Here is a 15,273-nt window from a genome sequence, read left to right as displayed (position 1 = left end):
AATATACTAGACACAGACAATTTTCACACTCACGCTCTAGACCTACACAATATTCTAATTCAACAAGTAGACCAAATCTACAACGAATGTCACCTAAAAACATTGATTCATTAAATCATTATAGAGACAGGAGTACGGAGGCTACTACTAATCCAGAAACATCTGCCCCTTTTCCATTGAACAGGGACAGAGATCTGAATTACCCAATACATCCACAGGTCTCTCAACAACATCACAACACCACCATGATAGACAGAACCCCAAAATGAAGAAGGGACTTAGACCCAGAGGAAAACGGGGAGGGAGATTGGTTTCTTCAAAAAAGAAAAAAAGATCACAAAAAATGGCATTAAGTTCAAAATCAAAGAAGGGAATTTTTAATCACTCAATGAGGCCCAATTAAATTTACTATCAAAAGGGCTAAATTTTGCACCATCCTCTGGCCCTAATCTATTCGATCTTCTTGTTGAATTGAATAGGTTCATTAGGAACCTATGCCGTAAACGATACTTTGCCATTAGACCTAAAAAAGTTTAAAATAGAGGGATCTCCAATCATTATCGATGATGTCATATCTTCCTCTTTCTGCCATTTGACAGAGGATGATAATACGCCATTAAATGATTTGATCTCTTTACTAGAAGATAATAATGATTACACTGAAAATCAGATTAACACCTTCATTCAAGTATATGATGCTTCTATATACAACTCTAAGATAAAAGATTGTAAAATTAAGTCACAATTTTTTCCTCTTCAATATAAGAGCGCCCCCATAGAGACTTTTTATAGGAAAACTTTGAAAGATTTTGAATCATTGTGTGCCAAGGCGCAAAATGATCTAAAATATTGTCACAATTTGACACAACAAGAGAGACTTGCTCTAAGGGAACTTCAGGATGACACATCAATAACCATAAAATCAGCTGATAAGGGTGGTGGGATAGTGGTTCAGAACACTTCAGATTATATATCAGAGACCTATAGACAACTTTCTGATAACAAGTTCTACATAGTAATTGAAAACGACCCCACCACCCCTTTTCAGTCTGAATTGTATGATTTGTTGCAGGACACTTTAAAGAAAGGTATTATCACCAAAGATTTGTTTTTGTTTCTTTACCCTTCACATCCAATCACTCCCACCTATTACCACCTACCCAAGATTCACAAATCACTATCCAATCCCCCTGGTCATCCCATTATTTCTGGTTTAGGTTCCTCACTGCTAATCTTTCACATTATGTTGATTTATTTTTACAACCTCGCGCTGTTTTGCTAAAATCCCATTTGAGAGATACAACTCAATTCCTTGAGAAGATCTCAGAAATAGAATGGGAAGAAGATTACCATTTTATTACTTGTGATGTATCATCATTATATACCAATATACCACACGATTTGGGTGTGACCATGGTAGATTCAAGCTTAAAGGAAATTGTAGATATGTCAGTTGAACAGCGCGAGTTTATTCTTCATGCTATTCAATTTATTTTAAAGCACAATTATTTTCTTTTTAACCACGGTTTTTATCTCCAAGTCCTTGGCACAGCAATGGGGACCAGGTTCACGCCAAGTTACACGAATATATAAATGGGCGCATTTGAAAAAGAGTATATATGGGAGAGCCCTTTTGGCACGAACCTGGTCCTCTACACAAGGTACATAAATGATTTATTTTTCATTTGGAAAGGGGATTCTTCTTAACAAAGCTTACAATGAAATTCTTGCACTGGACAGGTCATCCTTACTCACTAAAAAAGATAAGTCGGTGGAAAAAAGGATGGAGGTGCATAGATCTCTGATTTTTGTGTCCAAATATAACAGCTTGTCACATAAAATCAGAAGCATCATAACTGGGAATTTCTCAATTTTGAAACTAGATCCCATTTTGAAGAGTGAACTAGACAATATACCTTCTGTGATCTTTAAGAAAGATGATAACCTTCACAGGAAATTAGTGACGAGTCATTTTTCACAGAGGGACACACACAACGATAATTCTAATGCTTTGGTTTGGGCCCCAAAACCCATGGGTTGTTATAGTTGCAACCATACTAGATGTATCACTTGCAAATATATACTAAATCGAGAAAAGGTTTTTCATTCAGCTGTTACAAAACAGTCCTTCACAATAGGCATTTTTGTTAATTGTGAGACCAACTATGTTATCTATGTTTTGTCATGCCCTTGTACCAAACAATATGTGGGTCGTACCACCAGGAAATTTAAGCTCCGCTATTTGGAACATAGACGGAATATAAAAAAATTGCATGACAAAACATAGTGTTAGTCGACATTTTGTAGATGCACACAAGGATAACCCAGAACCATTGAAAGCAGTGATTATAGAACAAGTACCTGCAACACAAAGATGAATTGATCATTACAAGAGGCTATGTATGAGGGAAGCCTTTTGGATACACACCCTCCATACATTAACACCAGATGGACTAAATGAACATATCAAACTAGATTTTTAAATCTGGTTTTTCAGATTCGGGCCCTTTCTTTAGGCATGTATTCATTTACCATATCCATCTGTTCATTTAGTCCTAGTGTTATATTCTCCCCTGTTATTTCCCTGCCTTATCTCCATTCGGTCAGGAGCAGTGTACCCACTGCGCTGTCCGAGTTTAACATGTCAGTCCTTTATATTTCAATTAGAGATCACAATAGGGGTGTTATTGATGGACTCAATTCCTGCGAGATTAGTTAGACCTTTTCAGATAACGATGATCAGTCTATTCTTCATTACTACCACTATATCTTGTATCTAGTGATCATCATTGCATTTATTAATATTTTCTTTGTTTGATACTTGGTTAATATGGCTAGTATCCATTATTTCTCTTTTGATCATTTTTTGGCTAGTTCTTTATTTGCAATCTCCTTTATAGACAAACCTTAGAACGATTATATATTAAAAAGTCTATTAAAAAAGTCTCTATGACTGTTAATCTGTACTTCCTAGAGATTATTGTGTCCCTATATCTCTCTCATAAAGAAACCTTAGAATGTTTAATTATGTTTCTTTTATGATTCATGATCTTGTGCTACTCCAGATTATTTCATGTAACATTTCCAAAAGTCTAATGAAATTACATGGTACTTAAAGTATACAATATGAATATTCTAATTATTGAGATTTTATATTAAAATAGGAATTTGTATAATTTTTTCAAATATATTTTTTAATTTGTAGCTTCTCATTTAACCTTTTATTTAATTTTTCATATTTTTTTATTTTTGCAATTTGGCTTCCTTTCCTCGTATTTTATGTATTCTATTGTGTTCTATGTTAATTTTTATTATTGGCCTAATTTACTGAGTAACACATGAACTTTATTGTCCGTGTTTGTGTATTAAATAATATTTTTTTTAATATTTGTATTTATATAAAATATGTGTATTACTTATGTGCAATGTATTTGGGATCATTCCCTTCTGAAGTATCAATTGAGGCTTTAGTTTAAAACTCCTAGCCAGTATAATTAGACCTTAACAGCTGAATGAAAATAAAAACAGCTGAAAAAACTGTTTTAATTAAAATCAATTAACACAGACTTTAAAATCTCCATCCTGAACAACGGATGTCATGCCTTCTGAGGAAACCGGGAGCCTTACACCCGGAGAAACGCGTCAAGGAAACTTCCATTGTGTCTCACCAGACCGATTCCACCACTGAGTGCTGCTCCAGTCTCTCCCTCTGTGCCAGCCATCCCCCGTGAGCTGCTAGGACTGCGAATCAGTTGCCATCTCCTGGGCTGGCATTTTGCAGTGAGATGCTGAAAATTTCAGTAAGCTGACGCCCATACCCCTTCTATTCTCTACTGTGAAGTCAGCCGCGAGCCGCTGGGCTCTACAGCCACAGCACAGGTGACGCATCCCGTTAGCCACGGAATACAGAGCTAAAGGCATAATTTGTCTGTTGTCACGCTCCGACTCAATAGCTGGCATCCACGCTCCCACTGACGAGCGGTTGAGCCACACTCTATGTAAGAGACAGGGCCGTTTCTAGGGGCAGGCAACCCGTGCAATTGCACGGTGCGCGCCGCCCAGCAGAAACAGCCTGTTAACTGCCGGGCGCCCACTGAGATTCAGTTACCAGTGGGCGCCCGGCAGACGTCATGACGTCTTTCCCATAGTGCAAAGGAGCAGCCGAGCGGAGCGGACGCTGGAGCGGGGCTGAAGGTAAGTATTAGTGTGTTTTTTTATGCGCAGGCAGCCTGGACAATACTCTGGGGGCACTTCTGCTAGGGGAGACACCACTACTGGGGGCACCAGGGCACTGCTACTGGGGACATTACTCAGGGGGCACTTCTACTGGGGGCATTGCTTAGGAGGTGCCACTACTGGGGGCATTACTCAGGGCCCAGGGGCACTACTACTGGGGGCACTACTACCTGGGGCTTTACTACTTTGGGCACTACTACAAAGGGAGCATTACTATTGGGGGCACTAATACAGGGGGCATTAATATTTCAGGCAATACAACTGGGGACACTACTACTGGGGCACTACAGCAGGGACCATTACTATTGGGGGCATTACTGATGGGGGCATGACTACAGGGGGCACTACTAATGGTGGCATGGCATAGGGGGCACCACACCTGGGGGCACTGCATAAAGGGCACCACTACTGTGGGCTCTGTATAAGTTGCACTACCACTGTGGGCACTGCATAATGGGCACTTTTGCCTGAGAGCCAGTGGGGGGGGGAGCCTAAGACCTGTCGGGATGGAATGGCAAGGGAGGGGGCTGGAATGAAGTGTGTATTATGTGAATCTTGTTTTTTCAATGTGTTTTATGTGGTTCTGGATTTAATAATGTATTTGAGGTGGATGTGGTTTTAAAACGTAGTTTATGTGCCTCTGGCTTTTCCAATCTATTATGTGGAAGTGGTTTGTTGCAGTGTATTATATGTGGATCTGGCTTGTATTTTCAATGTGCTCCCAACGCACTAAAAACGAGTGTGATGCAAGGTCATACTTCTGCAAATGTCACACCAAAGGCATGCACACAGAAATTCGGCATGGGCTTGTGACAGCTAGGCCACACCCCATTGTTTGCGCGCATGCTGTCTGGCTTTTGTTTAGCTACATATATTTTTCAGCGCTTTGCCTCTGACAGGTTTGCCACCCCTGGGCTCAGTAGTCACAGTGGCTGACATTCTGTGGTCTTTCGAGATCACACTCCTACTGTGATATCACACCCCCTCATGATGAGGCCACGCCCACTCCACAATATTACTGCTTCGAGAGGGGGACGCATTTTGACTGCTCGCACTGGGAGCCTCAAACCCTAGAAACTGCCCTGGTAAGAGACCTTCTATATCTTGGCACTCAGAGCTGTAGAGACTACAGACATCATTGGTAAAGATCTATATTCCAGTCTCACATTTGCCATCAAAGTGTTTTTCCTGATCATCTACACCAGTTGTTTCTGATATTGATGGGACTATCGATTTTTTATTTACCAAGCAGTTCTTCGTATTATAATTATTTCATCACTGCTGAAAATATACAGTATACCTATATCAGCAACATTGTTTCAATTCCTGCACATCAGGATTGTATCCATTTCAGGAATTGTGTTTTTTTCAGATGAAATTAATTTTTTACCAATAGACTGTCTTCAGATAGAGCCACTACAATTACGGTCTGAATTAATGCATTGCTGTTTTTATATTGCTATTATTATTATTATTTTATTATTAAATATAAAAATATACATATATTATCAGCATATTATTCTTCTTCACAGACAAGCGCTCCTACACAGTTTCTTAAGTTGATTATTCTGTCTAAATACCCTTTTTATTTTGCATTGCTTTTATATTTCTATTTTGTAATCTTATAAATCATAAAATTATATCATGTAGACATTGGGCCTGATTCAGACCCACTCGCGAGCGGCTGTCCGCTCGCAAGTGGGTCGATGGTCTGCACTGAGCATGCGCACGACGGAGGGAGCTCCGTCGTGCGCATGCGCCAGACACGACGAGCGAAGGACTTTCCTTCGCTCGTTGTGTCCGATCAAAGGGGGCGTGCTGTCAATGTTGATTGACAGCACGCCCCCTTTGGTGGGCGTGCCGGGGGCGTGCCTCCCTGACGGGGGCGTTCCCACGGGAACGCCTCCCGTCAGAAGCCGGCCCACTGACATCACTAGTGATGTCAGTGGGAGTGATTTTGGCTCTGATAGAGCCAAAATCACTCCGGAGCTTGCGGTTGAAAACCTCAACCGCAGGCTCCGGCTCGCAATTTCGATGGTCGCGATGGTCACGACCATCGCGGCCATCAAAATGCACGCTCGTATAGCCTGTGGGTGGTGACCCACAGCTATACGAGCGTCCTGGAGGACGCTCCATGAAAATGGAGCCCGGCCCTCATTCAGAGCGTGCGCTCTGCTCAGAGCGTGCGCTCTGAATGAGGGCCAATGTCTTTGCTGCTGTAAACAAATCCAAAACCTGTTGAGTAGACAGAGAGTGCCTACCTTATCCTTACTGGCTGTGAGAGGGGGGAGAAACTAACTAATTAGCTATTTGACACAGTATTGCGCCATCTTATAATTAAGGTAGAGGCGGCTAGTGCCCTTCTTTACTATGTGGTGGCAGTTACCATTATTAAATGATGCATTTTCATGTAAGCATCTTAGCCAGATATTTCAATATATTATCTAATAACAAAGATACTTTAGCTAATTAAGAGCCCCATTTATCAACGTATGTTAATACCGTATATGTTTCACCTGGCGGGGACCCGGGAATGCTTGGAAGGCTTCAGTGGGTCCCCATTGCCGGCAATGGGTACCATATTGCTCTAGTCATCCATAGATGGTGTAAGCGAGACAGTGACAAACAACAGTAATCTTAGATTACCGCTATTTGTTAAATGGGGCCCTAAATCTTAAATAATTGCTAATTCCATGTGTGACAAGCTTCCCATGTAAAGGCGTTATAGAGGTGGAAAGTTATGTCTCAGGTAGAGACAGGGATATGATTTACATCTTACAGATCAGAATATCACAATTTACAGATCAGAGTATCACAAGCCTTTATCAGTCGCTTAAACACTGAGATGCTCCCCTTTCTCTAACAGTTATATGTAAAGAAAATATTGCAGAATTAAAACAATAATTACACTGCACAACAATGAAAATGTTTCCGATGTGAAAATAGTTACTTCTAATTGATTTCAGCATGCAAAGAATGAATATGACATTTAAAACTCTGTTAGCTCTGAGTTCCGAGATATAGCCCATTTATGACGATTAAAACAACTGTTATTTATTTTCTATCAAGAAAATATCAGATTATTTTAAAATAGCTTTTCACTATGACTATATTACTAATGTACATACAGTACAGTGCAAGTAGTGTAGCTCAAAAAATAGAGCTAGTAAAAACATTCTGAAATCATTTTAGTTTTTCTTGACCTCACATTAGTAATGTATGACTATTAGTAATGTATGACTATTAGTAATGTATGACTATTTTTAGAAAGGAAACAAATTAAAAGTATTAATTTGTTGTACAGTGTAATTTATTGTAAGTGCCATATACGCAGTGATGTGTGGCATGGAAATACACATCATTAGATCTTGCCATAAATGATATCATGGTGAAGATCGGCGGCCACCTTTCTATCCAGGGAACAGGCCTTTTTGTAATATGTTTTGGCAGCTGCTGGGTCTGGTTCTATGCCCACACCCCACGTTCAAGGCACCTAGCCAGGTAGAAATTGGCCAGTGATATTCTTTTGGTGATGAATTTGGGAAGACACTCGGTAGTTGTCGCTATGTTGTCAATGTTGTCGTATTGTACAACCTGCTTGGCCAGCTGGACTGCCAGTGTGTACATTTTGCGACGGTAGTAGAAGCCGACCATCTGCCCCTGGGCATACACATTTCCTCGCTCAGCTGCTTCCTTCAGACACTCCCGAGCATTCTCCAGGCTTTTCTTTATTCCCTGGCCGTGCAGGTACATCATGCCAAGCGCTCCCTGTGACTCTAGGTTTCCATTGCCACAGGCTTCTGAGTGCCAAAAGAAAGATCTCTTCAGGTTCCTGTGCGCTGGGTCAGAGTAGAACATACCGAGGACGCTTTGGGCCATCCTCACTGGCTTTGTGATTTCCATCGTTGGCAGCAATAAGCCACCACTTCTCTGCCTCCTCATCCGAGCGCCTCATACCAAAGTCTTGGTAAGAGGCGCGGCCCAGGTTGTGTGCTGCGGCGTATCTCAGATGTTTGGCATCATGGCTGCTGGAGTTGACAATCCTCAGCATGTACTCCTCTCCTGTGATCTTCCGGAGTTCCCAGACCATCATAGTACATTACACCGGCCTGGTATAGAGCCTGGTAATCCTTGTCTAGGATTCTTCTAAACTGGGCAAAGGCATCTTCGTACTACTCCTCCTCATAGTACAGCTGCCCAAGAAGGAAAGCTGCGTGCTTAAAGCTGTTCTTAATTCCTTCCTTTAGAAAACCTTCAGCTGCATTTAGCAATTTGCTGCGTCTAGAGCCAGAAGATTTGTCTCCATCCACTTTCTCCAGAGGGAAACCAGGCATCTGGCTGACACGGTGCAAGATGTCTCCTTCATATCTCTTTGGCAGAGACTCGGAGCTCAGTTTCCTCATTGTCTCCTCTCCTCTTCTCTCCGCTCCTCCCCTTCACGGAGTCCTCACAATAACAGGCCAGTATCTGCTGCAGAGCAATAGGAGACTCTGGGCCTGATTCAGACCCGCTTGCGAGCGCTGAGCGCTCTCAAACGGGTCGATGTTGCCCAAGTGCGCATGTGCACAACGGAGGCGGCTCCGTTGTGCCCATGCGTGAGACCCGAATAACGACGGCCAAGCAGTCGTTATGGGTCTCGCAGCAAAGGGGGCGTGCTGTCGATGGTGATTGACAGCACGCCCCCTTTGGTGGGCGTGCCGGGGGCGTGGCATAGGCATTCCCATGGGAACGCCTGCCGTCTGGGGCCGGCCCCACTGACATCACTAGTGATGTCAGTGGGAGTGCTTTTGGCTCTGATAGAGCCAAAAGCACTCCAGGGCTTGCGGCAGCGAGACCCTGCTGCAAGGGTCTCGTCGCAAGCCCGATGGTTGCGATGGTCTTGACCATCGCGACCATCTTTTTGGCTGCTCGATATAGCTGTGGGTGGTCACCCACAGCTATGCGAGCGGCCAGGAGGCCGCTCCATAAAGTAGGAGGGACGGCCCTGATTCAGAGCGAACGCTCTGTCAGAGCATCCGGCTCTGAATCAGGGCCTCTGCCCCATGGGATACTGCAGACAGTATGGGGGATGTGTCACATGCTCCCTTTATGACACGCCTGTGCATTGTGACACTGTAATAGCAGCAGCTCTGGCGTGGACCAGGCAAGCTGGCAGGGGCATGTTCCTACTTCCTTCTGTTCTAGACTATTGATGGGAAATCTAGTTCTTTGTGATTAGGGGGTCTATGTACTGAGGCTTGGAGAGAGATTAAGTGGAAGGAAATAAAGTTCCAAACAACCTGCTCCTAACTGTCATTTTTGAAACACAGCCTGTAAAGTGACAATTAGGAGCTGACTTTATATCCATCCACTGTATCTCTCTCCAAGGCTTAGTACATAGACCCCTTTTTCTTTATAACTAGTTCACTCAAAAGATGAGTTCATGTAGTTCATTATTTCACTGGCTCTGAAATACTGCTGAGAGAAGTGATGGGAAACATAGAACTAGACTGTTACGCATACTGTAGGGATTTCTACTACTAGTTCATTGGATAAGTTATACGGTGAGTCCAAATGTAATAGGGTGAGAGTTTAGAAAATGTGATATAAATCACCAACCAATCAGCTTCTAACTTACATTTTATAGGCTGTGTTTGAAAAATGATAGTTAGGAGCTGATTGGTTAATACTTTTTCTCCCACAATTTTATCTCTCATCAAGCTTTGATACATAGGCCCCTTAGTCCGCCTAAGAGTTGCCGGCAACCATATAACAGCTGAGAGGACACCATCAGCAATACTTGCGGGATTTATATTTACAGCTGTACCGGACCACCAGCTCCAGGTGCTACAAATTCTAACCACTCATCAGAACGAGACATTGGTATAAATTTAGCCCATTCAACATGCACCTTATTTATATATTTATCGGTTACGGAGAGTGTGGAACCTACACAAAGTGCATATTTCATTGTGTGTGAATAATAACTATTGTTGCAATTATGTGTTACTTTATCAGCTCACCATCAGGAAAGTAGATTAGTTATTTATAGACTAAGGCCCTGATTCAGAGCCGGACGCTCTGACCAGAGCGCTCGCTCTGAATCAGGGCCCACCTCCATAACTATGGAGCGTCCTCCTGGACGCTCGTATAGCTGTGGGTCACCACCCATAGCCTATACGAGCGTGCAGGATGATGGTCGCGATGGTCTTGAGCATCGCGACCATCGCCAGTGCGAACAGAAGCCTGTGGTTGAGTTTTTCAACCGCAAGGCCAGGAGTGATTTTGGCTCTATCAGAGCCAAAATCACTCCCACTGACATCACTAGTGATGTCAGTGGGGCCGGCTTCTGACGATAGGCGTTCCCTTGGGAACGCCTCCATCTGGCAGGCACGCCCACCAAAGGGGGCGTGCTGTCAATCAACATCGACAGCATGCCCCCTTTGATCAGACACAACGAGCGAAGGAAAGTCCTTCGCTCGTCGCGTCTCGCGCATGCGCACGACGGAGATCCCTCCGTCGTGCGCATGCGCAGAGCACACCATCGACCCACTTGCGAGCGGACAGCCGCTCGCGAGTGGGTCTGAATGAGGCCCTAAATTCTTTTGCTTTCTGTTTTAGTTTAAGCATGCAATTTATAATACCAATACCATAGAGGAATCCATTTAATTATTATGTACATGTGCAATATTTAATGTATGTTTGTGTTTTTTGTGATGATATACAGTATATGTTATTTTTAATGAGTAAAATTTATTTATTTCCTTTGGTGTATGATTTGAACGCGCAGCCACTTCTTGTTGTTTTTATATTGTTCAGGAGAAATATACACGTTCTTCTAGTCATATGTAGATAGCACGGAGAGTGCCACAGTCAGCATTGTTTTTTTCCTTTATTTATATTTGAGATTTTACGGCCTGATTCATTACGGATCGCAACTGTGATTACACACGCAGACGGCCGCTTGTTGCGTACTCGAAGGCTCCACTGCGATTACACTCCGATCCCAGTGACCACGCAGACCCATCGCAGAGTGATTGACAGGAAGTGACCGTTTGGGTGGTGAGGTGGGGGGGGAGGGTCAGGGAAACGCAGGCGTGCCAGTGCATTTCAATGCCGTTTCAGAGGCGTGTATAAATTAGCCACTGCGATGCCATTCTCAGCTTGAGCTTTCACTGCGTGCGATGAGGTTGGCAGATTCTGAGTAAGGTCAGACCTGTAGCAACTGTGCGTGAGACTCCGATGGTACTCAGTGTTACCGATGGTTTTGCATACTAGCTAAGTATTATGGATCTGGGTAAGGGGATGTGGGCGTCTTTATGTTAGGCTGTGACAACATTGTGATTGCAAACATTAGCGTATTTTCGCAGTGGGCCTGAGTGCGATTACAGTTGCGATCCGTAATGAATCAAGCCCATATCCCATAGGAAAACATCCTGGTATAGAAGTGAGAGTGCAATCGCTTACTGTTCTTTATAAGCAATTTCTTATCTTTTTCTGTATTCCGTTAGGCACCAGGAGGGAGGGTGAGGGTTAGGCACCAAGGGAAGGTTTAGAGTTAGGTTGAAGATTAGGGTTAGAAAACGAAAAAAAAAAAAAGTGTTCACCATTTTTTGTGTCGACCGTTTGACCACGTTAACCTTTTGTACCTGTCAACCTTCACCCAAGTTGACATTTTCTGTGTCGACCTTTTTGCCCCTGTCGGCCTATTGCCTGTCTAACGTCTGTTGTCTATCTAATTCTTGTCTTTTATATCAAACCTTTTTAGCAGCTACCATCAGACGCACCATCAAAACTAGCGCTAGCAGATTATCTGGCCTCATGTCTGAGCCGTTAGACGTCTGAGTTCGCAACCACTTCAGCGACACACCCACAACATTCCTATAACATGCCCATAGGACAGCGCATCTCCGTGTGTGCCCGCATAGCCACTGCCCAGGAATACATTGTTACTGTGCCTCTCAATCAGTACAGCAGCTCTGTGCGTACACTCCATGGATCGCATGGTCCAAGACAGTTTTTAGGGATTTTTGCATATGTGCAGTAGCAAATTATGACCTATTTTTGTGAACGTCAGCATTGCGTACAACACAGAATCAGTCCTACATTATTCACTATCTATATATCTGATTTAAACAGTAGACGCTTTAATATAATGGAATGCACTCTGTATATTTATTAGTTGCACCCATTATGCCTAATTCACTTTGTAGAACTACTGTATTACGCTATACTTTATTTGTAAGTGAAGTTTTTTCCACTGTGTTTAAGGTGTGATGACCTGTATACCCGCATAGGGTTCAGAGCCCAGAAAGGGGTTTGTTGATAAGATGAAGCAAAAATGTTTTAATGTACGTGGATTAGCAGCTTCATTGAAAAGATGGAGTGAAATGTAGTTAGTATACACATATCTGCACTGGAGAACAGCAGTGAAAGAGATAATCGTTCCAACTAGAGCGAGCGGTAAACCACCTGAAAGACAGGTACAGCCAAATACTAACACAGTATTCAATTGACGGCGCTGTTCCCTGCACTTAGGGCCTGATTCAGAGATGTACGCTAACTTGATGGTTAGCGCACATCTCCGATGGTGGGAGGACTGCGCAGGCGCAGGATGTGCATTTCGCATGTGCAGCCCTCCGTCTGCGAGCTCGCACGCTCGCATAGCCTCCCAGCCACAGCCTGATTAACAGGCTGCAGGGTTTGGGAGGCGGAGATAGGACATTGCTGGGCAGCGTGTCGACCCCGTTTTCCGGGAGGGACGAGGCCAGGGTCTGCATTGGTGGACGCAGACTTCCTGGCCTCGCAAGCTGCCAGGACCCGGTCAGGCTGCGGTAAGCTTTAGCTTCCGCACCTGGGCGAAGGGACTACAATCGCAACCGATGGTTGTGATTGTTTTGATGATCCCAGGCTGCGCCCTTGGTATCCGACACCTCCTTCTGCATTTGCATTTTAAATGTACGGAATGGACGCTTGTGTACGGCTGTGCAATTCCGTCTATCTCTGAATCAGGCCCTTAGTCGGGAGGTACTGGTTACCACACCTTTAGCCAGGCCGTGCGAGCAGAAAGCCTCTAGTCGGGAGATCACAGCCTGGTGAGTTGAATAACTCCGGGAACTCCTTCCCGACTCTATTCAACATTGTGCTGAATTTAATCGCCCTTAATGTTCCTGGCTTTATGAGACAGGTTTGTAAGTTAAAGAAGTGAAATTGATTACAGAAATATGGCGATAGACTACCCTGATTTTATCCCTAATTTATAAACTGGTTTTATCCAGTAATGTATTACTTGTCCATATTGCTAATTTATTGCAAAATTTACATTGACTGTGCCTCAAGAGCCTGATTTACCAAGGAGCAGTCTTTTAAAAACCAATGTTTTTTTTTACAAAATGTTTTTGATGGCAAAACCCCTAATTTGAAATATTTTTCAACCCAACAAAAGAGGATTTCCCTTTAGTAAAACCTGTTTTGTCACTAAACGAATAAATTGCATAAAATCAATTACCGGTATGTTAAAACAAAAAAAAAAACACTGCTTGATAAATCAGGCCCCGAGAGTGCATTGTGACCTGTCCCCAAATACTTTACCACTCATGTTCCAATATACCCCAATAAAAGTCATTATGTTTTGGTTGGGGCCTCACCAATATTCACATCAGGTTTAGCAGTATTCAGAAGAATCCAGGGTTTTAATTACCAGTTCGATCTTGGGGACATTACAAATGTATATTTTGGTGTAGTTACTGGTATGGTCTCTTTAAATGTGTGGGTGTGAAACATGTAAGGGCATCTGATTTGTCTCCATTCTGTGGCCCATGAGGTACAGTATAGTTTGCTGTATTATGTTCCTCTGGTTTCCAGCTTAATGCTTTACTACACAATAATTTTTCTTCCACTCATAAACATACGGCTAATAGAACTTCTTGTATATTACTCCCCTTCCCTGTTACTATTTTATCGTAGACTTTTATAGGTCACAAAAAAGCTTCCTGGGAAGCAGTGCAAAAATGTAGCTCAGTTAATAATCACAAATATGCAGTAAAATGTAAAAATGTGAAAATAATTTATTTTTTTGTTAATAAGTGAACACCAGTAAGGTTATTATCAGTGCATATTAAATATCTAGTACAAATAAAAAAAAAAAAAATAGGTACAAATTGAGTGAACATAAATCTGGATTTTTTTTTCCCTCAAAAAGAAAAACACAGATGAAAAAACTCACATTTATAAAAAAAACAAAAACAAATAAAACATTTGTGTATAATTAGCACCAGAGATGTATGCGGATGTATAAACAAGATAGAATGCTTACAATAAGCATATATAAGAAATGTAGCATCTTTTGAAATTAATATAATTTATACCAATCCTTAAGTGTATAGATACAGTGCATGAATAGACCACTATAACGCAAAATACAAATAATTAATAATACAAAAACAAATGAATTTTATAAAACAAAATGTTAGCCTTTTATATAAAATACTGACAAAAATAATATAGAGAGTTGCATATAAAAATCTAGTCTTTGTTTTTTTTTTTTTTTAAAACATCATAAGAAAACCTGAACACGAAAACCTAGTATTTGCATAAAAGGCTGTATAAGGGGAATAAGCACAATTTCCGAGTGTTCCTTGCATTACACTCTTCTCTCTCCTTTGCCTCCTTGTCCCATGACAGTGGTCCCATAGACTTCCTGGCTAAACACAGTGTTTGACTGTACGGTGATAAAACCAAGATTTGCAGTTCACCTGTAAGATGGCCAAAGCGTCGATGGCACCTACAATAGCTTGAGAAAACCCGTCTGAGCCAAGACTGTTATTCCAAATGTGCTAATAGCTGTTTTAGTATGTATGTTAATGTGAATAATACAAACATTTTTGAAAACTATTCTTATGTCCCTTTAATGACTGATATAAAATTTAGAACTTGTCATTGTAGTTTGCATGTATTGGTGTACTGGTCCTCAATGTACAATTAACTGTGTAGCTGACCAGCTTGAGAAACAAGAATTTTGTAATTAAATTAAATATTAATGTAACAGTTTCCATTCCT

The 15,273-nt window shown here is 42.1% G+C and overlaps 1 pseudogene; it reads right to left on the bottom strand.

The window, feature by feature from the left end:
- Positions 1–7,597: 7,597 nt before the first annotated feature.
- LOC148522986 (LRP2-binding protein pseudogene) lies at positions 7,598–8,639 on the bottom strand (annotated as a pseudogene).
- Between the last annotated feature and the right edge of the window lie 6,634 nt (positions 8,640–15,273).

The sequence above is a fragment of the Taudactylus pleione genome, unplaced genomic scaffold (genome assembly GCF_031769625.1).
Source record: "Taudactylus pleione unplaced genomic scaffold, aTauple2 ptg000135l, whole genome shotgun sequence".
Lineage (NCBI taxonomy): Eukaryota > Metazoa > Chordata > Amphibia > Anura > Myobatrachidae > Taudactylus > Taudactylus pleione.
This window is presented reverse-complemented; position numbering and strand designations above follow the sequence as displayed.